Source organism: Phalaenopsis equestris, unplaced genomic scaffold (genome assembly GCF_001263595.1).
Source record: "Phalaenopsis equestris unplaced genomic scaffold, ASM126359v1 Scaffold000873, whole genome shotgun sequence".
In the NCBI taxonomy this organism is placed as follows: Eukaryota; Viridiplantae; Streptophyta; class Magnoliopsida; order Asparagales; family Orchidaceae; genus Phalaenopsis; species Phalaenopsis equestris.
The window spans coordinates 304,665-327,234 of record NW_018165313.1 but is presented as its reverse complement, the minus strand read 5'-3'; the positions used below and the strand labels follow the sequence as shown (position 1 = coordinate 327,234).

At 39.9% G+C, this 22,570-nt stretch overlaps 1 protein-coding gene across 7 annotated transcripts in view; it reads right to left on the bottom strand.

The window, feature by feature from the left end:
- The window catches only part of LOC110031968 (protein DA1-related 1-like), a 95,926-nt gene that overhangs the window by 13,424 nt on the left and 59,932 nt on the right, over window positions 1-22,570 (bottom strand). The window lies entirely within an intron of this gene.

Genomic DNA, 22,570 nt, shown 5'->3' with positions numbered 1-22,570 from the left:
TCAAGACCTTTGAGAAGAAATTTATCACTGTTCCGGCGATAGACAAAGGTAAGCAGTCGATGCATATACAAGTTGAACAACCTCAGCAAAGTTATCAAACTTCTCAACAGAGCATCCAACAGTCATTCCAGCAAGGATTCTGTCAGATGGATGGGAGACGACCTCCGACCATAACGAAACGCTTGATCAAAGTGTACCCTTTTAAGGATGAAACAGTGGGAAAGATGTTCCGTAATTTGGTCAAGAGGTCGGAATTTCAACTGCCTGCGCCAAAGAGACCCGAGGACGTGCATAAGAAAGATCATCCATTGTATTGCCCATATCACAGGATGGTTGAACACGTCATAGAGGGTTGTTTTGCTTTCAAGAACTGGCTAGAGATTAACCTCAAACAGGGGAACATAACGATCCCGAGATCCCGAAAGAGTAAAGAGCCTGAAAAGGGTTCTATCAATATGATTTCGGTTGATCCTGTCGCTCCGCTAGATCCATACACAACCGATGACGGATGGAGCGTAGCGTGGACAAAGCCTTCAAAGAAGATATTAAAACAGATTCAAAACGCTCCAATAAAAGAGGCAACTCAGAATCCAAGTTCTGCTAGATCGGCACTATCAGTTGAAGTTGAGGAGCTGCCACGAATAGAGATGGAGAAGGCCAAAAAAGACAAAGATTGAAAAGTCTAAGGGTGGACCAAGGGTTGTATTTCCTAGATTGGTTGTTTCGGATTTTGGGGAGAAATCCCTCGAACCACTGACTTTGTATGACTACTTCTTTTTCCCTCCGGGGTCATATAATGCAATGAATTTTGGTTTCAGCTACGTTTTGACTGTTTCTAGTTGTAATACAATTGATAACAGTAAACATAGCTCAGGTCTTGATTTCGATTCTAATAATAATTCTCAAATCGTACATAATCTTAGCGAGATCAGCAGCGATAAAGAAGAGGACGTCAACTACACGGGTTAAAATAGTTCAGAAGGTGAGCCGGCTGTTCTGGAATTTCAAGGGTCGCCGATAGCGATTGAATTAAAACCCTCAGACTCAGAAGAAATCTCCAAGGAACTTCTAACCCCATTTCTGGAAAAGATGCTGTCGGAACCAACTCAAGATTTAGAGGAAATAACATAGTGTACTTAAGGAGAGGAAAAGTGTTACCCCCAACAACGGGTCTAGCAGTAAATGCAAGACAAGCTGCTACCCAGGAAAAGCCAATCCCACCGGTGGAAGAAATGCCTGTTCAAAGAGAGGTTGGGGAACCAAGCAACAAAATGGATTACAACGTACTAGCCCATCTTAGAAAATTGCCTGCTAAGTTGAGCATTTATGACACCCTAATTTTCTCAAAGGAAATGAGGGAAGCGATGGTTAAGGCTTTACCCGATCCAGAGATTTGTCTAGCTTAGCTTGCCAGTACTCCCTTAGATGAGGCTTGTTTGTTGTAGGGAGAGAGGAAGGTTACCTTCACAGACGACGATTTGTTGCTTGGTACCGCCGACTATAATTGCCCATTCTACATTTCAGTTAATATTGATAAGTATATGCTCTCAATAGTGTTGGTGGATCCAGAAGCATCCATCAATATAATGAATTTGCACATATTGACATACCTGGATATAAACGCTCGCAAGTTATCAGCCGATAAGATGATGTTAAGAGGCTTCAACCAGAAAGGAGAAAGCGCCCTTAGATCAATCACGCTGTTGTTGAAAATCAGTAATTTAGTAACAATCGCGAAATTCCAAATTGTCGACTCTGAAACTTCGTTCAATGCTCTCTTGGGCCGACCATGGATTCATAAACATGGAATGGTTCCTTCGTCTTTACATCAACGTATCAAATATTGGCATGAAGGTCAAGAGCACTGCAGCAAAGGTGACTTACACCATTTTCCGTACATGAGGTGGGAATCTACGAGGATGTCGCTCACTACACGCCTCCGAAGAAAACTGTTTTCTCCATAGATTTCATACCAAACAAAGTGGAGGAACCGGAAGAGACACAAGGTAAAGACCTACTGATTCTACTTCGACGAGCCCTCACCGCTCCTCAACAACGAGATGGTGAAAGTTTCTCCAGAACTCGCACCCGAGCTCAAGGCCGGGGCGAGGCCAAGGGAGGAACACTTGGGCTAGCGAACACAAGAGTCTGATCATCAACATTGACCGAAAGACAGTTCTGATTGGGAGGAAACTAAGAAGGACGCGATGTCGATAAGCCAGAAGAAGCCTAAATTCGAGATCTCTCTAGAAGATGAAGGGACTTATGAGTATGAATCAATGTATGAAAGGATCAATAACTAGGTGCAAGTTGTGGCCCTGACCCCGATCTATCCCCATAAAGTTGAAGGTTTCGTGGTCAAAGAGGTCCACGGTGTTGGTGTAAAGCCAATTAAGTTTCATCGAGGTTCCTCCTCTAGTTCTGAAACTAATGTAAAACTAGAGAATGACATTTCTCTGGATTAATGGCATTACCGATTGAGCGGTGCTCTCCCCGTGTCCAGAAACTTGCTCAATGTGGCATCATACCTAAACAATTATCAAAGGATCAATCACATCGTTTTGAACAGTTGTGGAATAATAGCATGCAAGCTCCTAACTCAAAGCAAGGACTTGGGTTCGTCAAAGGTGAGCCGGCTGTTCTGGAATTTCAAGGGTCGCCGATAGCGATTGAATTAAAACCCTCAGACTCAGAAGAAATCTCCAAGGAACTTCTAACCCCATTTCTGGAAAAGATGCTGTCGGAACCAACTCAAGATTTAGAGGAAATAACATAGTGTACTTAAGGAGAGGAAAAGTGTTACCCCCAACAACGGGTCTAGCAGTAAATGCAAGACAAGCTGCTACCCAGGAAAAGCCAATCCCACCGGTGGAAGAAATGCCTGTTCAAAGAGAGGTTGGGGAACCAAGCAACAAAATGGATTACAACGTACTAGCCCATCTTAGAAAATTGCCTGCTAAGTTGAGCATTTATGACACCCTAATTTTCTCAAAGGAAATGAGGGAAGCGATGGTTAAGGCTTTACCCGATCCAGAGATTTGTCTAGCTTAGCTTGCCAGTACTCCCTTAGATGAGGCTTGTTTGTTGTAGGGAGAGAGGAAGGTTACCTTCACAGACGACGATTTGTTGCTTGGTACCGCCGACTATAATTGCCCATTCTACATTTCAGTTAATATTGATAAGTATATGCTCTCAATAGTGTTGGTGGATCCAGAAGCATCCATCAATATAATGAATTTGCACATATTGACATACCTGGATATAAACGCTCGCAAGTTATCAGCCGATAAGATGATGTTAAGAGGCTTCAACCAGAAAGGAGAAAGCGCCCTTAGATCAATCACGCTGTTGTTGAAAATCAGTAATTTAGTAACAATCGCGAAATTCCAAATTGTCGACTCTGAAACTTCGTTCAATGCTCTCTTGGGCCGACCATGGATTCATAAACATGGAATGGTTCCTTCGTCTTTACATCAACGTATCAAATATTGGCATGAAGGTCAAGAGCACTGCAGCAAAGGTGACTTACACCATTTTCCGTACATGAGGTGGGAATCTACGAGGATGTCGCTCACTACACGCCTCCGAAGAAAACTGTTTTCTCCATAGATTTCATACCAAACAAAGTGGAGGAACCGGAAGAGACACAAGGTAAAGACCTACTGATTCTACTTCGACGAGCCCTCACCGCTCCTCAACAACGAGATGGTGAAAGTTTCTCCAGAACTCGCACCCGAGCTCAAGGCCGGGGCGAGGCCAAGGGAGGAACACTTGGGCTAGCGAACACAAGAGTCTGATCATCAACATTGACCGAAAGACAGTTCTGATTGGGAGGAAACTAAGAAGGACGCGATGTCGATAAGCCAGAAGAAGCCTAAATTCGAGATCTCTCTAGAAGATGAAGGGACTTATGAGTATGAATCAATGTATGAAAGGATCAATAACTAGGTGCAAGTTGTGGCCCTGACCCCGATCTATCCCCATAAAGTTGAAGGTTTCGTGGTCAAAGAGGTCCACGGTGTTGGTGTAAAGCCAATTAAGTTTCATCGAGGTTCCTCCTCTAGTTCTGAAACTAATGTAAAACTAGAGAATGACATTTCTCTGGATTAATGGCATTACCGATTGAGCGGTGCTCTCCCCGTGTCCAGAAACTTGCTCAATGTGGCATCATACCTAAACAATTATCAAAGGATCAATCACATCGTTTTGAACAGTTGTGGAATAATAGCATGCAAGCTCCTAACTCAAAGCAAGGACTTGGGTTCGTCATAGTGGGTCTAGTTGATGATGTGGAATTTTGTTTGGTTGTTACTAACGATCCCGAGGAACGTTGCTTGGAAGCTTTAGACAATTTTAATGATCCTCCGATCAAGGGTGCTCCACCAGAATTCGAAGAAGAGATCAAGTCGACTGTGGACGAGTTAAAGGAGGTCAACCTAGAGACTGAAGAGGAACCTAGACCCACCTTCATTAGCTCTCTACTTAATGATGGAATTTAGGGATTGTTTCGCATAGAGCTACGAGGAAATGCTTGGATTGGCTTCGAAAGTTGCGGTGCATAAATTTGGATTGGATCAAGCTGCAACTCCAGTTAGAAAAGCTCCTAAAAGAATGCGTTTTGAAATTAAGCAACAAGTGATAGCTGAAGTTATAAAGTTAATAGACGCAAATTTTGTCCGTGAAGAGCAATATCCTACCTAGTTTACCAATGTGGTACCGGTCAAGAAGAACTGTCAAATCCGAGTGTGTGTTGAGTTCAGGGACTTAAACAAAGTATGTCCAAAAGATGAATTCCCGTTACTGATCCCAGAATTGATGGTGGATATTGCATCGTCCCACGCGGTTTTCTCCTATATGGATGGTTCTTCAAAATATAATCAAATTAAGATGACATCAGAAGATGAGAAATTCACAGCTTTCAGAACACCAATTGGAGTTTATTGCTACACGGTAATGCCCTTCGGATTGAAGAACGCAGACGCAACCTACCAGCAGGCAAAGACGAGAACTTTTGATGACCTAATCCAGCAACAAGTCAAATGTTATGTGGACGATTTGGTCGTCAAAAGCAAACAAAAGGAAGGCCATTTGTACGATTTGAGAATTGTTTTCGAACGGTTATGACGATATACTCTTAAAATGAATCCCCTCAAGTGCGTCTTCGGTGTCACCTCCGGAAAATTTCTAGAATTTGTCGTTCGTAACAGCAGAATCGAATTGATCCGGATAAAATTAAAATTATCTTAGAAATGCCACCCCCTAAAAATTTAAAGCAATTGCGGTCCTTCCAAGGGAGACTGGCGTATCTGAGATGCTTTATTTCCAATTTGTCAGGTAGGTGTCAACCTTTTTCGCACTAACTAAGAAAGAAGCCAAGTTTACTTGGGACAAAAGATGTCAACAAGCCTTCGAAAGTATCAAGCAGTACTAAATGACACCTCCTGTCTTAGTAGCCTCAGTCCCAGATAGACCCTTGATACTTTATACCGCGGCGTTAGACGACTCCCTCGGAGCCCTTTTGGTCCATGTCAATGAGGAGGGTAAGGAAAATGTCCTCTACTACCTAAGCTGATGTCTAATACCGACGGAAGTAAAGTATCCCCCTATTGAGAAGCATTGTCTGACTTTGATTTTTGCCACTCAAAAGTTTAGACACTATATGCTCTCTCACGAGATTAATCTCATTTCTGGGTTAATTCATTGCAGTATTTAATGACCCGGCCGACGCTCTCCGGCAGGTTGGCGAGATGGTCAATGATATTACTATAATTCGATATAACCTTCGTACCCCTTCGGGCTGTAAAAGGACAAGTCTTAGCAGATTTCCTCGCGGCGCACCCACTACCGGCCGAATTCCTCTCAACGACGAACTGTCCGATGAACAAATAATGAGCTTAGAAGGCCCCAACGCTCAACGCTTGGAAAAATATTTTGACAGAGCCTCATCAGCACGAAAAGAAAAAGGATCGCAAGCAAAAATACCTGACAAAACGGGAATCAGATTGATTTTCATAACACCGGAGCAGGGAATGTTGAAGTACTCCTACCATTTAACAGAGCCCTGTACGAACAATGAGGTAGAGTATGAGGCCTTAATAACTGCACTGGAGTTGGCCATCTTTATGAATATAACTGATATCAATATTTACGGTGACTCCCAACTGATTATCCAACAGGTCGTCGGGCAATACAAGATTTTAAAGCCTAAATTGGAGTAGTATTTTCGTTATACCATGAAGCTATTGGAGCAAATTCTCAATGTAACGCTCTACAGAATTCCTCGGGGGGAGAATGCTCTTGTGAATGCCTTAGCCAGACTCGCCAAGGAATTTACATATCCCCAAGAAAACTTCATCGACAAAACGGTTCAAAGACGTCGGGTTCTGTCCCAACTCAACATGGATACTCTACATAAATTGGGAACGTAAGAAACAACAACAGCAGTTAATGAAGTTATAGAGGACCGGCGTCAATCGTTCATAGAATATCTACAGACGGGAAAGTTCTCAGATGATACGTCAGCGGCACATCAGATAAAGAAAAGAGCTCTACCTTATTCCTTAATAGATAACGTCCTCTACAAAAGGTCTTTCAATCTGATGTGGCTAACGTGTTTAAGCAGGTCAGAAGCTCAAGACGTCGTCAAAGAGGTACACGAGAAACTTTCTAGCGCTTACCAGGCAGGTCCTAAATTGAAAATGAAAATCAAGAGGTTAGGATATTACTGGCCAGAAATAATGACCGATTGCATGAAAGTTGTCAAAAGTTGTCACCAGTACCAAGTACACGGAGTGGTCTTACATCAATCTCCAAACGTGCTGCAACCGGCAATTGCGTCGTGGTCGTTCGAGTGTTGGGGCACCGATATAATGGGTCTTATAGACCATCCGTCTTCAAAAGGACATCGATTCATACTCGTTGTAATAGACTATTTCTCAAAATGGGCAGAGGCAGTCCCGTTGAAAGAAGTGAAAGCGCACCACGTCCTACAGTTCTTCAAAGACCAAAGTGTGTACCGGTTCGGCATACCATGCAGAATTATCTCAGACAAAGATGTTGCACTCAAGAGTACCAAAATCAATAACTTAATCAGGAGACACGACATAGATTGGCGTTACTCTACAATATAATATCCGAGGGCAAATGGTTTGGCCGGGGCTTTTAATAAAACTCTCGTCCAAATCCTAAAGAAAACGTTGGATGACGACAAGAGGAAATGACACGAGCAATTATTGGAAGCATTGTGGGCTTATAGAATGACGTTCAAAACTCCTACTCAGGCTATACCTTATGCTGTTGTGTTTGGGTCCGAGGTTGTACTACCTTTAGAAGTACAACTCCCGTCATTCAGAATCGTTGTGGCAAACAAGGCTACAACGGAGGAAAATGCAAAGCTTCGACTCGAGGAACTGGAAAATCTTGAAGGAAAACGCCTGCAGGCTTAACAGAATCTGGAGTTATATCAAGCTAATATGATCCAGGCCCACGATAAATTGGTCCGTCCAAGGACTTTTAAGGTCGGCGACTTGGTTCTAGTCGGCGACTTGGTTCATCCAGGCCCACGATAAATTGGTCCGTCCAAGGACTTTTAAGGTCGGCGACTTGGTTCTAGTTCTTAAAAGACCTATTCTTGCGCATCGCAAAATAGGAGAGAAATTCGAGCCGACCTGGGAAGGACCATTCGTGGTTGAAAAGGTCTATATTGGAGGTTCTTATCAAATGGTGGACTGTCGAGGAGAACATCACATGCTCCCCATTAACGGGCGATACCTAAAGAAATATTATGCGTTGTGATGTTTTTAAAAGAATGAGTTTTTGAAGTAAATTTTTTTTCTTAGAAACGCCGATGTATCAATTGTCCATAACTGAGTCCAAGTTCAAGCTAATAATAATAAAAATTGTCTTCTTCACTTGAACAACAATCTCTTTTCTATACAATCATATATATATATCATTTATATATATATATATAAATGTCATAAATAACAATAATAAATAATAAATGAAGGGTACTTTCTGAAAACTTGTTATCTAATAGATAAGTTTTCATTGTTCTTGTTCAATCCGGATTCAGCACGCTGATTTCTTTCCGGTTCTTGCAGGAGGATGTCAGGCGGACGACTGATCTTCACTTTCAAAAATGACATCTGTCTAGCACTAGATAAAAGGCAGATTGAGGGAGATGTTGTGGTTGATTTTCATTTCGACTTTGAACATGTCAAAATGGAATATGAAGGAGAATCTTTGACAATGGCAAGTCAGGAAGATATTCGTGAGCAAAAGCAGGTGTTGAAATTCAAAAATAAACAAAAATGAGTCGCTGCGAAGAAAGGAAGATTCAGAGAAATTGAAGAAGAGCGAACAACTAACAACCAAAACCCCGAAATTGAAAAAATGAAATCAATGGTGATGACGGCTGAAGGTCAACTTATCAATGCTTTAGCGACAGATATTCAGCCTGGAGGAAGGGCAAAACTCATCCACACTCAACAACGTAACCGTAATCGTCGCATCCACAAGATGCTAGAGCAATTACGGGAACAACAGGAGAAGGAAGATATCCTCGTCAACCCTATTGCTGCATCAGAGGACCGGTTCCTGGACAAATCAGTGGGAGCAGCATTGCCCCAGTTCGTCGTTGGAGGTGATGATACAGATTATGTTAAAAATTATGACATTCCTGAGTATACTCCTACAGAAGAAAAGTCAATACGTTCAGTTGAAACATCGGTGCCCAAGCCAAAGGGGAAGAAGGAGAGACTTGCAGAAGTTGAGCCTTACTTCCCCCAGTTTGTCAGCAGACCTCGCCAGTTACAAATCATCTCTGAGGAGGAGCTTGATAGATGCCAGAGGGTGCCCAGAGGGTGAGAAAACAAGATTTTGAACACTTCCAGAGGATACAGGGCAAGTATGTCAACATCCTGGAGGGCTTAGAGCTGCATACAGATGTCTTCTCTGATCATGAACAATGAGAGATTGTGAAGTATGTCTTCGGCCTTAGAAATGAAGGGCGTGCCGGTTTTTAGGACGGAGAACTTACTCCGAGCCTCAGAAGTAGATGCGAGACAAAAGAAGGATTACGATCCAATATGACTGTTGTTACAACTATGCACATGACAGTGAAGGAAACCCTCCAGGAATAATCCGTCGGGACGAGGTGGATCCAATGCCAGCATTTCTAAAAGAAATGATCAGGCGAATAGTGGTCTTGCAAGTGTTACTTGCTAACTGTATCCCCAATAGTTGCATTATAAACATATACAAGGAGGGTGACTGCATTCCGCCCCATATAGACCACCATGACTTTTGTGAGGCCCTTATGCACAGTCTCGCTCGTTAACGAATGCAACATCAAGTTCGGGATAGACCTTCAGGCGACTGGCCCGGGAGAGTTCCGGGAGCCGGTAGAAATTCCACTGTCGGTAGGTTCAGTCTTGGTGTTGAGAGGAAACTATGCGGACTTGGAAAAACATTGCATTCCGACAGTTCCTTGTCAGAGTATTTCAATCACCTTCCGAAGGATGAGGGAAAAAAAGTTCCATCTCGCTATCGACCAGACCCGAAACTGGAGCAATCGACTACGAGGAAACTGTGCCCCTTATGCTATGAGTCATTTTGGGACAACACACCTTTGAGAAGACTCGAAGTTGATTCTTTTAGGAGCATCTCAGAAGGTGAGGTTGAGCCCGACATGACTCACTAGCCAAATGTTTGAAACACGAACTCATGATAGCAAATGTCTGACAGCATATAAGTACCAAGATATATGGATATGTGTGAGTCGTGCATGCAAATTTTTTAGGAAACATTTTGGCAAGGTGTTTTGCTATGTTACCATGTGAAAGACTGCATGATGTATGCCCGACAAAAAATTGGAAATTGATATATTATGACAACTTTCAATTGTCATATACATTGTTAGGTGCAATCGACTACGAATGCCATAAATTTAGAATTTACCTCGACCCCAAAGGGGAAATTGACGAACAATATATATATATATACTTATATGCATATAAAAAAAATGAAAATGAAATCATAACAACAAATGATATTCACCAAAATTGAACGATAAAGGGGGAGCCGGGTTAAACAAACTTGTCTTTCTTTCCTTTTGGCATAATACCAGGTTGGATTCCTCAGCTTAGTGTTATCGCCAGTCTCTCTCGCCGTGTGAAGGAGGCTTTACTGGTTCTAGCTTACAGAACCGCATCTCTTTTACAACTCGACAAATTCATCAATTTTCCACAAAGTTGTCCTCCCGGGTTTATACACAAATCCATAAATTTTCCATAAAGTTGTCCCCCCGGGTTTATCCACAAATCTACAAAGATTCCACAAAATTGTCTGATCTTTCCACAAAGTTGTCCCCCCAGGTTTATACACAAATCCATAAATTTTCCACAAAGTTGTACCCCAAATTTACACAATCCATAAATTTTCCACAAAGTTGTCCCTCCGGGTTCATCTACAAATTCATAAAGATTCTGCAAAATTGTCCGATCTTTCCACAAAGTTGCCCCCCCCGGGTTTATATACAAATCCATAAATTTTTCACAAAGTTGTCCCCCGGGTTTATCCACAAATCCATAAAGATTCTGCAAAATTGTTTGATCTTTCCACAAAGTTGTCCCCTCGGGTTTATCCACAAATCCATAAATATTCCGCAAAACTATCTGATTTGCCACAAGGTTGTCCCCCGAGATATTCCACAAATCCATAAATTTACCACCTCAATTTACCCTAAATCCATAAATTTCTTCTTGTCACTTATGAAATGACAAGTTTCCTCTCAGAATTATCTATGAACTCATAAGTCTCCCCCGATGTCGTTCATAAATCCACCAATTACCCTCTCAAACTAAAAAAAATGTTGAATATGACAAACTAAATTGACTTCAAATTGAAGAGCTTGAATTCATGGAAGCAAATTTCAAGTTTATACTCCTACTAATCCCCAGTGGAAACTCAACTTCGCTTCACCCAAATTCGTCTTTTGACATTGATATTTTCACATCCTTTTGGGTTGTTCTTTTGATCACTTCGATCAATGCCAATAGGCGCGGCACGCCTGCATTACACACCACACCTATTAGGGGTCCATTTGTTGACCTCATTTTTGATGAGATATCTTCCTCTTCTTAGAGCCTAGGATCTAGCCTTAGGGTTTCATACCGACTCTCTTGGAGAACTAGCCTGAGGCCCACACTGATTAGAAATTCAAGTCACTTTTTGACTCCTCGCAGTTTCATGTGGATGGCTCTAAAATCTTTAATGCTTAGTTGAGTCGATTAGAACCAGCGCGACGAAACTCGAATAGAGTACCCTTAGGATCTGAAATAATAGGAAAACCCATTGTGATCTCCGCACATTTGCACGATGCACGAATACCACAGTGCACACAGCGATGCGCACAATTATCGAGATTCACGTCACCTACACCCGTAGGAGGCCCTACGATCAATCACGGGCAACATTTTAAAGGAATTTAATTTTTTGTGTTTTCGACCCGACTGTCGACGAAGTCATCCGGGCGACCCCGGATGACGAAAAGAACATCGCCAGCGCGCCCAGAACGTCGAATTTAGTTAGGAAGGACTCTCACTTCGATATGATTTGGTGCACGAGCGAGAAGTGCGCAAATCGAAGAAATATAAGTATTATTTATATTTTGGGGGTATTTTTCGTATTATATGACCAATGGGAGGGTCTTTTATTACGACCCAAATTTTTTATTTGGCACGACCCTTCGTTCCGTCTGTAATTGGAGCCCAGGCTCCTCTCCTGAAGCTCGCGACCCCTCTTGGTTCCATCTCCGAACATAGCCCTAGCCGCGCCTTCCCTATGGCTGGTCCCCTCTCTTCGTGTAACGAGGAGTTGACCTCGCCTATCTCGACATCCTCTGCTTGAGTTGCGGCTTCCCGAAGTTTCTTTTGCTTCGTTTCACTGAGCGGGAATCCATTCCCGGTAGGTTGACTCTGGTGCTCTTGTTCCCTGAGGCACGAATGTGGCAATCCTCCTTCCCGATAGTTCATTCCTATGTGGCCTTGGCTGCGATAATTTTCTTTTTGCTGGGACGAGTACTGGCTTTGCCTTCGGCTGAGGGTAGTTTTCTTTTTTTTTTCTTCCCTCTCTTTTGCGTGTGTATTGGGGGGTTTTTCTGTGAGGAATCGTTTCTCGGCTAGGTGCTTGTGAGCTTGGAGTCCGAGGGTGTTGTGGCTTTGCTTGTGAGCTTGAGGTTTAGGAGTGTTGTGGCTTTCTTTTGTTGATTATAGAAGCCCAAGCAAGGTATGTTTTCCCTCTTCTGCTCTTCTTCCCTGCTCGACACATGCTAGTGTTAAAATTGGGGAATGCATGTATAAGGCTTTGTTTTGTCTTAACTGATATTTTATAGTGGCATTGTCATCGATTACTAGGCCTTTATTTTTTTTTGTTGGGTTTGCTTTAAATGCTCTAGGCTGTTAGTTGAGATGGTAGTTTATGGAAAACATGTTTTGAGCCCTATATACATGCAAGCCTTCTTTTTATGCTTTTATTATCTCTGTACATGTATGTTGAAGGTTGCGGTCCTCTCTCTTTTCTCCTTGCTAAGCTGATTTAGTACATCTCTGCTTATTGTTACTTTCCTATTTAAACTACATGTTGGACGACATTGGCATGCTTAATTTCTCTTATTAGAAGCTTTCAAAAAAAAAAAAAGAAGAAAGAAAAGGATATAGCTTTGAAAGGAGGGGCTCGGTTTGGCTCCCTATGGTTGTCTTTCTTGTTTGAATTCATGTTGGAATTATTTCTTGCTTTGAGCAGCTCTTTTGGTGGCTCGGTTTGGCTCCATGTGGTTGTCTTTCTTGTTCGAGTACATGTTGGAATTATTTCTTTCTTTGAGCAGCTGTTTTGGTGGCTCGGTTTTGATCCCTTTGCTACTCCTGTTCAAATACATGCTGGAATTTGTTGTGTTTTGAGCAGTTGGTTTGAGGGCTTAGTTTTATTTCCTGTTATTCTCCCTATTCGAATATATGTTGGAGTTCGTTTTAATGCTTTAAGAGATTCGTTTTGTAATTCGATTTTACTCCTCACGCCTACTACCCCTGTTTGAATATATGTTGGAATCTATTTGGTTTTTTTTTGAGTAGTTAATTTCGGGGCTTCGTTTTATTTCCTGTTGGTGCCTCCCTATTCAAAATATATGTTGAATGAAAATTTGATTTTTAATAAGCTTTTGGAGCTTGTTTTGGGGGCCATGTGTTGCTTCCCCTAGTTGTGAGCCTCCCTGTTGTGTTCTTTTGTTTGGTTTGGGTGTTAATTGGTGGCTTCCCCCTTTGGCTACTCCTACCCGTGAGTTTGTGGTCGTTGGCTTGGGTGTGGTGGCTCCTCTTGCCGCTCCTACCAGAGCCTTTTGTTTGTCTCTGTTGGTTCCTTTATGCACCTGTTTGAGGGTCCCCTTTGTTGTTCCTGGTCGTGAGTCGTCGCCTGTAGTTCCCTTGTGCTGGGAGTTGGTGGCTTCCCTCTATTGTTCCTACCCGTGAGCTTGTAGTTGTGATTTCCCTTATGTTGGGCTCGATTCTCCCTCTTGGCTGCCCCTGGCCGTGGGCACTTGCTGGGTTCCTGGTGCAGTGTTGGGTTTGTATGGCATTAAAGCTTTTGGCTCGAGGTAGAATTGAATCTTTAATGTTGGTGAAATGGAATACCTCAACTCTTGTTATTTGGAAGAATTCAAATGCCCCTTTTCGAGGAGTGATTTGTTAAATGTTTGGAGATGTTTCAAGACCCAATTCTACGGGTTGAATTGATTGCAATAAAAAAAAAGAGAAGAAAATTTATGGATATTTGAGAATGGTTTGGGAATAGCTTGGAAGTCTCTAAATCGTGCATTTCGGGGTTGTTCCAAGCTAGCATCGGGGAGTGTGCCCATCTCATTGCTCATTCGAGAAGTCTCATTGGGTGGATCTTTTAGGCTAACCCTCCAACCACTTTGGTTTTTCTTTCCTAAATTGATTTTGGAGTTGGGTTAGCATTCTTTCTTTTTCATTTCTTGTTTTTCGGTTCATTTTCCTTGCTTCTTGGTTCGGGTTTTAAATGCTTATGTCCGATACATAAGTGCACGTATATAGCCCTGGCTATATATGAAACCATTAAGCAATGTCGTAAGTTGGATGGTCGTTTTGGGGTATTAGGCCTTGATGATAAAGGCATTCGGTGGTAGAGCGGAATAATATTCCATCCTACGACATCGGGACTCAATCCAAGAACCCAGTAAAATGTAAGATGATAATATTATTCACCGACACCAGGCTAGCAAGACACCCTTGCCTTCTTAGGTTGTTGGTGGTCCCTGCCCGGCAGTTCGATCGACTTGGACAATCATATTTTTATAAAAATGATAAAAACAAATACGATAAGAACAAATACGTTATATTCTAAAATAATTTGACTACCAAAATTGACACTACTTTTCTTGTATGCATGAAACCTATATACATGCTAAAATATAAATTTTAAATAATATAATTTGATTGTACACTTGTCATCGCAGGTATTGGGCTAAAGAGTACCCTCCTAAGTCGGTATAGTATGACATCTTTCTAGTTGAATGTCAAGTTCTATACATACAGGTGACCGATAGTTGCCTTCAGAGTCCCTCGAGAATACCTAATTCTGAGTCTAGCCCGACCCGAATGCTTACGGCTTTCTTTCTTTCTTTGGATTTTTTAATGTGATTTCCTATGATTTTATCGAAATCGGATTTTTTATGTGTTTTCCTATGACTTACTCGAAATCTTTGTAAAACACTTGTGATTTCTTTTCTTCAGATTTTCTTCGTATTTTCGACGGGTTTCTTTCTTGAATTACAGTGGATCTTTTGATGTTTTTTCTCGGGACTTATCAGAAGCCACCGGCCCGTTAGGTATACAGGTTTGTTTTACATTTATAGCGTTTATTCTTGCTACTGCAAACTTTACTGCATATACACATAATTCATGTCTGTAATACTATTGTTTACTGTTTACTGCATTTCGTAGCATGTTCCTTTATATAATTCATGTTGTTTCTACAGACTTGCAGGGGACTTAGGTTAGAGGCCAGTAGAATATCTGGTTTAGGAGGTACTCCGTAGCGAGCCACTGACCCAACAACTGTACATTGATACACACCATAACCCTGAGCCTATAATTGATCTGTTAGGAGCTTAGAGTAGTCTTCCCAAGAAGTGGAGCATAAAAGCAAGAGGACGGAGGGCGACGATCGAGACCACGACGACGAGGCGTAGGATGTCTCTTTAGAGTTAAGGTCCAATCGTAGGATAGTTGAGAAGTCATCGGGAATCTCCCTGGATCTGTGACATCCTCTATCTTTCACTCCATTGACTCCTGAAAATAACTGTTCATATTTTGAACATTTCTCCCTTGATTTCCTTAGATTTATCCTTGGAAACCTAAACTTTACAATTTTGATGACATAACCACTGATCTTAATCAAGAGTCTTTTTTAAGTGATTTCAGTCATTTAAGATGTAATCAACTATAGTGGTTTGCCTCTGTAGGGAACTTAAGAACCCAGCTTAAAATAAACTCTATTTAATTTTTCATGTTAAATAGAAGAACTTGTCGGCTTATAGAAAGGTTTCGCAGACCGGACTTCACAGATCTTTTAGTTTAGGTGGTTAAGTCTGCCAACATGTTGTATGCATATCCTTCGGGATAGTGTACTACTTGTGCTATCACGCTCAGCCTCCTAAATTATCAAATATGCGAGGCCCGTTCGGTCTCATTTTACAAAATTAAATAATATTTCAAAAATTATAATCATAATCCTACATATACCAAATAAATTAAATCCAAATGACGCAACCTTTTCGAGATAAAGCGGCCGACACAATCATAACGAAGATGGTGACTTGTAACACTTACAATAGATTTTTTGAGATGCTTCAGACAGCCAAAGTATACGATCACATGAAGAAGTTTCACTTTTTGACTATACATACTTGTATGTTTATATCAACAGCTGGTATCGAGATCAATCGAGCTAAAATTGACGCAATCATGAATTAGCCCGGTCCACGATCATTTACTCGAGCATGCTAGTTTCATGAATTGATTTTTTTCACAAAAATTTATCAAGAATTTCAACTCTATAAGCACCATTGACAGAGCTTCTGAAGACATAAATTATGTTCTTCAAATGAGACAGACTAATCTTGAGCTTTAAAACAACATATTACACAAGTACCCATCCTAGTTCTTTCGAACTTCAATCAAAAGTTCAAGATGAAGTGTGATACCTCCAATACAAGTACTAGAGTTGTATTGAGTCGTACTGTACATCATATAACCTTCATCAGTGAAAAGTTGAATGACTAGAGACAAAAAGCATTTCACTTGAGACAAAGAATTTTATGTTATAATGAGAGCCTTTAGCCATTGGAGTCATTACTTGCTAGCCAATGAGTTCATAGCCAAAGTAAGATAAATGATAAGCATTTTGTGCTCAATTACAAAGCTGAAAGTTAGAATAAGGTTTTTGATGCCTCAAGTCATTGTCATTGTTGATTACTACTGTGCAGTTCATGGTAGTTGGTTTTCAAGTTTCAAATGAAGTGTATGCCACCAATGCAAAATTTTAGAAAATTTTAGTCCATTATTAGGAGAGACTCCAATATCGCAGATCCAATAGTTATCTATTTTTTTTTAAAATAAGTTGTGCATTCCTAGAAGTTCGCTCATAAAAGCTATTTTATAAGTGTTCCAAGAGAGGAAAGACCAAACAATTTAGATAGAATAAGACTCTTTTCTTAGTAAAAGAGAATTTTTTTGGCCTAAGTTGACATGGGACATGGAGAGGCATGTAAAACAATGTAGGGGGTGTCATTTGCCTAAGACTCGTTCACAACATTCATGCCTATATATTCATCTACCTAGACGAGGCACCTAAGGTTAATATAAGCAAGGATTTTGTTATGGGTCTTCCACGAACCTACTGGAGTAAGGATTTTGTTATGGTGATAGTGGATCCCTCCTCTAAGATGACACATTTCATACTTTGTCACAAAATAATAGATGCTTAAGACTTTATAAATCTATTTTCAAAGAGATAGTTTGTCTTCATAGTGTGCTCATTAGGGATGTAAAGCTTTTGAGCCACCTTTGGAGGACTTTATAGGGCAAACTAGGTACAAAAATCTAATTCAATTCAGTAGCACACTCTTAGACAAATAGACCAATCGGGGTGGATTTTTCGTCCCAGACTTCCTATTATGGGACAAATAGAATTTTTTGGACTAAGTTGACCCAAGACATGGAGAGGCATGTGGACAATGCAAGGGGGGTCATTTGGCTAAGACACGCAGACAAAATACAAGCCTAAATACTCCTCTTCTTGTATCAGAGTCACCTAAGGTGAATATAAGCAAGGAAGTTTTAGGCCTTCCATGAAACTAATGGAGAGAGGATTTTGTTATGGTGATAGTAGATTGCTCTTCTAAGATGATATATTTCATACTCTATCACAAGATGATAGATGCTTTCTACTCTACAAATCTATATTTAAAAAATATATATAGTAGTTCATCTTCATGGTGTGCTCATAACCATCACCTTAAAATAGAGATGTAAAGCTTTTGAGCCACTTTTGAAGGACCATCTGGGACAAACTAGATCTAAAAACTCTAATTCAATTCAACATCACACCTTTAAGCAAATAGACAATCAAAGGTGGTGAATAATAGCTTGAGTAACCTCCTCAGGTGTTTTACAAGTAAGAACATCAAGCAGTAGGATCTGATCCTACCTCAAGTTGAGTTTACTGGCAATAAGTCCATGAAACAATCCCTAGGATACATCCCTATTAAAGTTGTAAACGGGAGAATTTCTCCTACCAAGTACTAAGCTTAGCCCTAATGCAGTAGCTAGAGTTCAAGAGTTTCAGACGTTACATGAGCAAAAGAGAACATAAATTGCTCTGCAAAAAGCCAATTATTAGAAACAAGCTAACAAGTCTATGAAGTTTATGATCTTCAAAGAAGGTGACTTTGTGTGAATCAAACTGATGGAGAGATTTCCTATAGTTCATTTGGAAAGCTAAAACCTAGGGCAGATGGTCTATTCAAGGTTGTCAAGAGGATCAATAATAATGCATATTAGATTGGCCTACCGGGCAACTACACCAACTCTACTAAATTTAAAATCGTTGGCTTCTTGTCATACAATGAGGATCCAAAAATTTTCACAAGAGAAGATGAAGTCTACATTAATTGGGAGAGTGAGTGAATCTCTACCCATGACCCATGCGAGATCCGGAGGCAAGGACAAATGCATATTTCCGCCCGACTTCCAATTATGGGATTTTTCCACCCATGTAGGTGTGCTGGCCCTTGAGGCCGCTTTTTTTGCTTTATTTTGAATTAGAATTGGAGTTTATTAATGTCTTAGTATAATTATTATCTGTGGAGACCTTTAAGGACATCATTTGCTTGATTTTATGCAATTTATAAATTTTTTCTTTGGATTTCTGCCCATATGAATGTTGTATCACTCTTCTTCAAATGACGAGCATGTATCATGATCAAGGGCAGGTGGTGGAACCTCCTAATGTCCATCTATCATGATCCAGGATGTTGACCCCTTCCTCTTTGCTGTTTTTACTCTAGAAAAGCAGCCGTCACCACTTCCCTCTTTCAAATTCTTGTTGGTTCTCATAATTTCCCCTTATGTTTATTCTACCAACATCTCCATACACCATTTAAGAACTATAGATCGGTGTCACTCTTACTTTCACTTAAAACACTTCAATCCTTAAAATAACTTTTGAAACTAATAAGAACGCACAATCACACATATTCCCAAATTGTATAAAGATCATCCACAAAACATATGACAGAAAAATATACAGAAATGATTTGCCCTATTTGTTTTTTAAAATATGACAAGCAAAATGCAACTAAATATTAACACTAATACGATTGTGCGGAGAAAAAATTTAGAGCCTTGCTCAAAGATGCCCAATATCAAGCAAACAAATGTAGAGATTTACATTCACAAAACTTTAGATTGTGTTGTTTACTTGCAGAACAATTGGCGAACAACAACTCTTAACTTTTCTCTTGAGAGAAGAGAACTAATCAAAATAGTTTCGATTCATAGAGCTATCTCAAGTAATTGGAATAAGGTTAATGAAAATGGTGTTTCTGTTACAGGAAATTAAAAATTCCCCCATTTTATAGCATAATGGAATGCATGTAACATCTTATTTGTACCGAAAGCATTATTAAAAGCGCACTTCAAATCACGCTTGAGAAATAAAGCATAGTAATGCACCAGCCACATGCACCATGTGCGATGAAACATAAACTAGCAACAAAACATGGCATGACATGTCTTCACCGCCTTGCATTATAGCACAATGCACTCAACTCAAAAAAACTCTCGGTCAAATTCTATGTATGATTTTGCAGCCGCCACAACAACTAAGCTCGAACATTCAGGTTATCTCACTATTTCTCATTCTCAATGAGTCGGTGATCAGATTCTGCATTCTCTTCTGTCAAATCTATTCACTTTTTGGTTGTTGTTCTCGTTGCACTACCTCTGCTACTAATTTTCTAATACACCACTTGCTAGTTCATGTTGCTTGCGCTAATGATTTTTCACACACAAACATCCTTTCAAAAAACTTGTCTACATCTCATATTCACAATCTCTCTTGCTTCACAAAGCCTGCACCTCTTCGTCTCTAGATAGCTATTCAAGTGCAACACAAGTATTTATGGTTTTTAGATATTCTTTAATCACTTTATTATTTATGACTCTGCTCTTTTAATTATTTTTAGCTTTTGGAAAGCTAAAAATAGTATTTATTTAATATATCATTATATTTGCTAAAATTTAGTACCTAAAGTAGTTTAAGTTTAAAGAAATGACTAGTGTATGAATACGTCTGTATGTATATCAGTGCGCGTATGAATGCCTGAGTTTATAAAAGTGTCAATCTGCTTTCTCCATTTGAACAAAAGAAAAAAAAAACATCACATTGTGCTTAGTGCTCTAAAATGCACCAACCAAGTTACATTGTCATTTATAATCCATCATTTCATCTTCAATAATTAGCCCCATCTTGGTTATTCACAAATGGGTCTTATGGATTATGATGTCGATAATACTATAGGAGTTTTTAAAAATCAAACTAAGTAACCTGGGGGAGGGCTTGAAAATGATGGACATGAAGAAGACTTACTGTGGACCAGACTAGTACATCAAGTGAAGCTTTTGACCATAATTAAATTTTGTTGATGGGATAGATTGTAGAGAAAATTGCATTTAGATAGATAAAAATAAAAACAATCCTCCAACTTTGCATGTGTGGAAAATTTCCATCTAAAGTATCATGTTTTTCCAATTTAGTCTATCAAATATGCAAAATTAATATAAAATGATTCATCTACAAAATTTATCCTAAACTCCATTCGCTATACAAAAATTGATCCCGGTTTAGCCCTTAAGGGGCCATTTTAGATTAATTTAGTATTTTACGGGGCTAAATTAGAAATATGATACTTTGGGACTAAATTGGTCACATATGAGTAGTAAATTTGGATTTTAATCCACATTTAAATAAAGAGAGATACTTGAACTCTAGTGATACCAGAGGGAATCCTAAACCATAACAGAAAGGAAATTATTGTTGCTAAAATTTAAATGGGTTACAACGATGACTCTTCAAAACAGGAAATAAATGATAACAAACTTAAAAATACACCCTAAGGCGGCGGCGAAGAAGTGAACCATGGCTGAGCAGCAATGGAAGTTGTAAGGGTAGCAAGAGTTATGGAGAGGAAGGGGGTTACATCGTATGAAGCACGAACAACAGTGGAGGGTGCTGGATCACGGTAGTAGGGAAACTGTAGGGGTTACATCGTATGAAGCACGAACACAGGCACTGAGACAAGGAAACGACACAACACAATACGAGAACACAACATAATTAAAAAAAATGATATTACACGTCATGGCCTATGTTTTTATATTTAATTAATTATTAATATAAAATATATATGTTTCCATTATTCTTTATCAAAAACATCACAATACAAATTATATATAAATAAAATTTAACTTCATATATTTGATTTATATTATAAAATCTCATACTTATAAAAATTAAACTTTAAAATTAGATATAATATGTTTCAAAATAATTCATCAAACTTATAACTCAACTTATCTACTAAAATTAAAAAATCATATGATTTCAAAGAGGAAATTACTAATACTCTGTTTCGCCGAATATTTGACGCGCCTTTGATGCTCGACTATGACGAATGTTAGAGGGAGCTTCAATATGGCGAGAGATGGATCAATTTTGACTATGATGTATAACTAAGACTATACGTATATTTATAATTTTCTAATTTTCGTGTCCCATTTTCTCAAAATCATATTAAACTCATATCCGATGCGGTGTTGAGATGTAACCCGGGCGTGTTCTAACCTAAAAAAAATTCAGACATATATTTTGTGGTGTCGGAGAAGTGCCAGGGCGTGCCGATGTTTGATACGTGTCTGACACGGGTAAGATACATTTTAAAAAGTGGCTGGAAGGAGTTACGAGTGATTTGGAATGGAGTTGGAGGGAATTGTGGCAAATAGGGAATGGCTACTGGGAGTTACGACGAGTCTGGGAGGGCTGGGAAGTTATGAGAAGTCTCGGAGGGCTTGTTGCTAGAGACAATAACGGGAAGGAGAGGATGGCAACGACAAAGGCGGTAGCAGGCATCAAGAGAGAGAGACTACAACAAGGGTCACGGGACAGGTGCTGCAGCAGGTGGTAGGGAGAGGGAGCAGACAAGCGGCAAAACAAGAATAAGAGAAGATACAATCACTACCATAGGACAAGTTACAGCCGGAACATTTTCTCGCCGTTGGATACAACCCTACAAGGGAAACGCCAGGACACAAGAACCTGAAATCTGAATCAACCAAAAACTAAACCCTAGGACAACAACACACACATAAATATAATAGACATATAGGCAGAAAAACATAATAAGGGGGAATAATTCCCGCCGGAAAACAAAAGAAGGTGGAAGTAATTCCCGCCCAATGAAAAGAGAGAGGAGGGGGGTGGTCCAGCCTCCTGCAGGACTGAAAGCCTTTTTCCTATTGAATTAGTTGGGCATAGGGCTGTCAAAACGGCTCGTTGTTCGCGAACAACTCGTGTTCGACTCGTTAAGAAGCTTGTGTTCGGCTCGTTAATTTCGTTCGATAAGTTAGAGAGTTGAACACGAACTAAGATGTGTTTGTTCGTGTTCGGCTCGTTTTGGCTCGAAATACTACTCATCAAGTATGTATATATTAAGTAGTATTTTAAAAAAATCTAATTGACTACAAGGCTACAAAGATTTATAACCAATTAAAATATTGATTGGGAAAATAGAATAAAAAATATTAAATTAGATTCAAATGATGTTTTAATATAAATAATAATTTTAAAATCTTGCTCAAACCCTTATTGTCTTATGGCTACATGATTAGGGTTGTTAAAAGGACTCTTTGTTCGTGAACAGCTCGTGTTCGGCTCG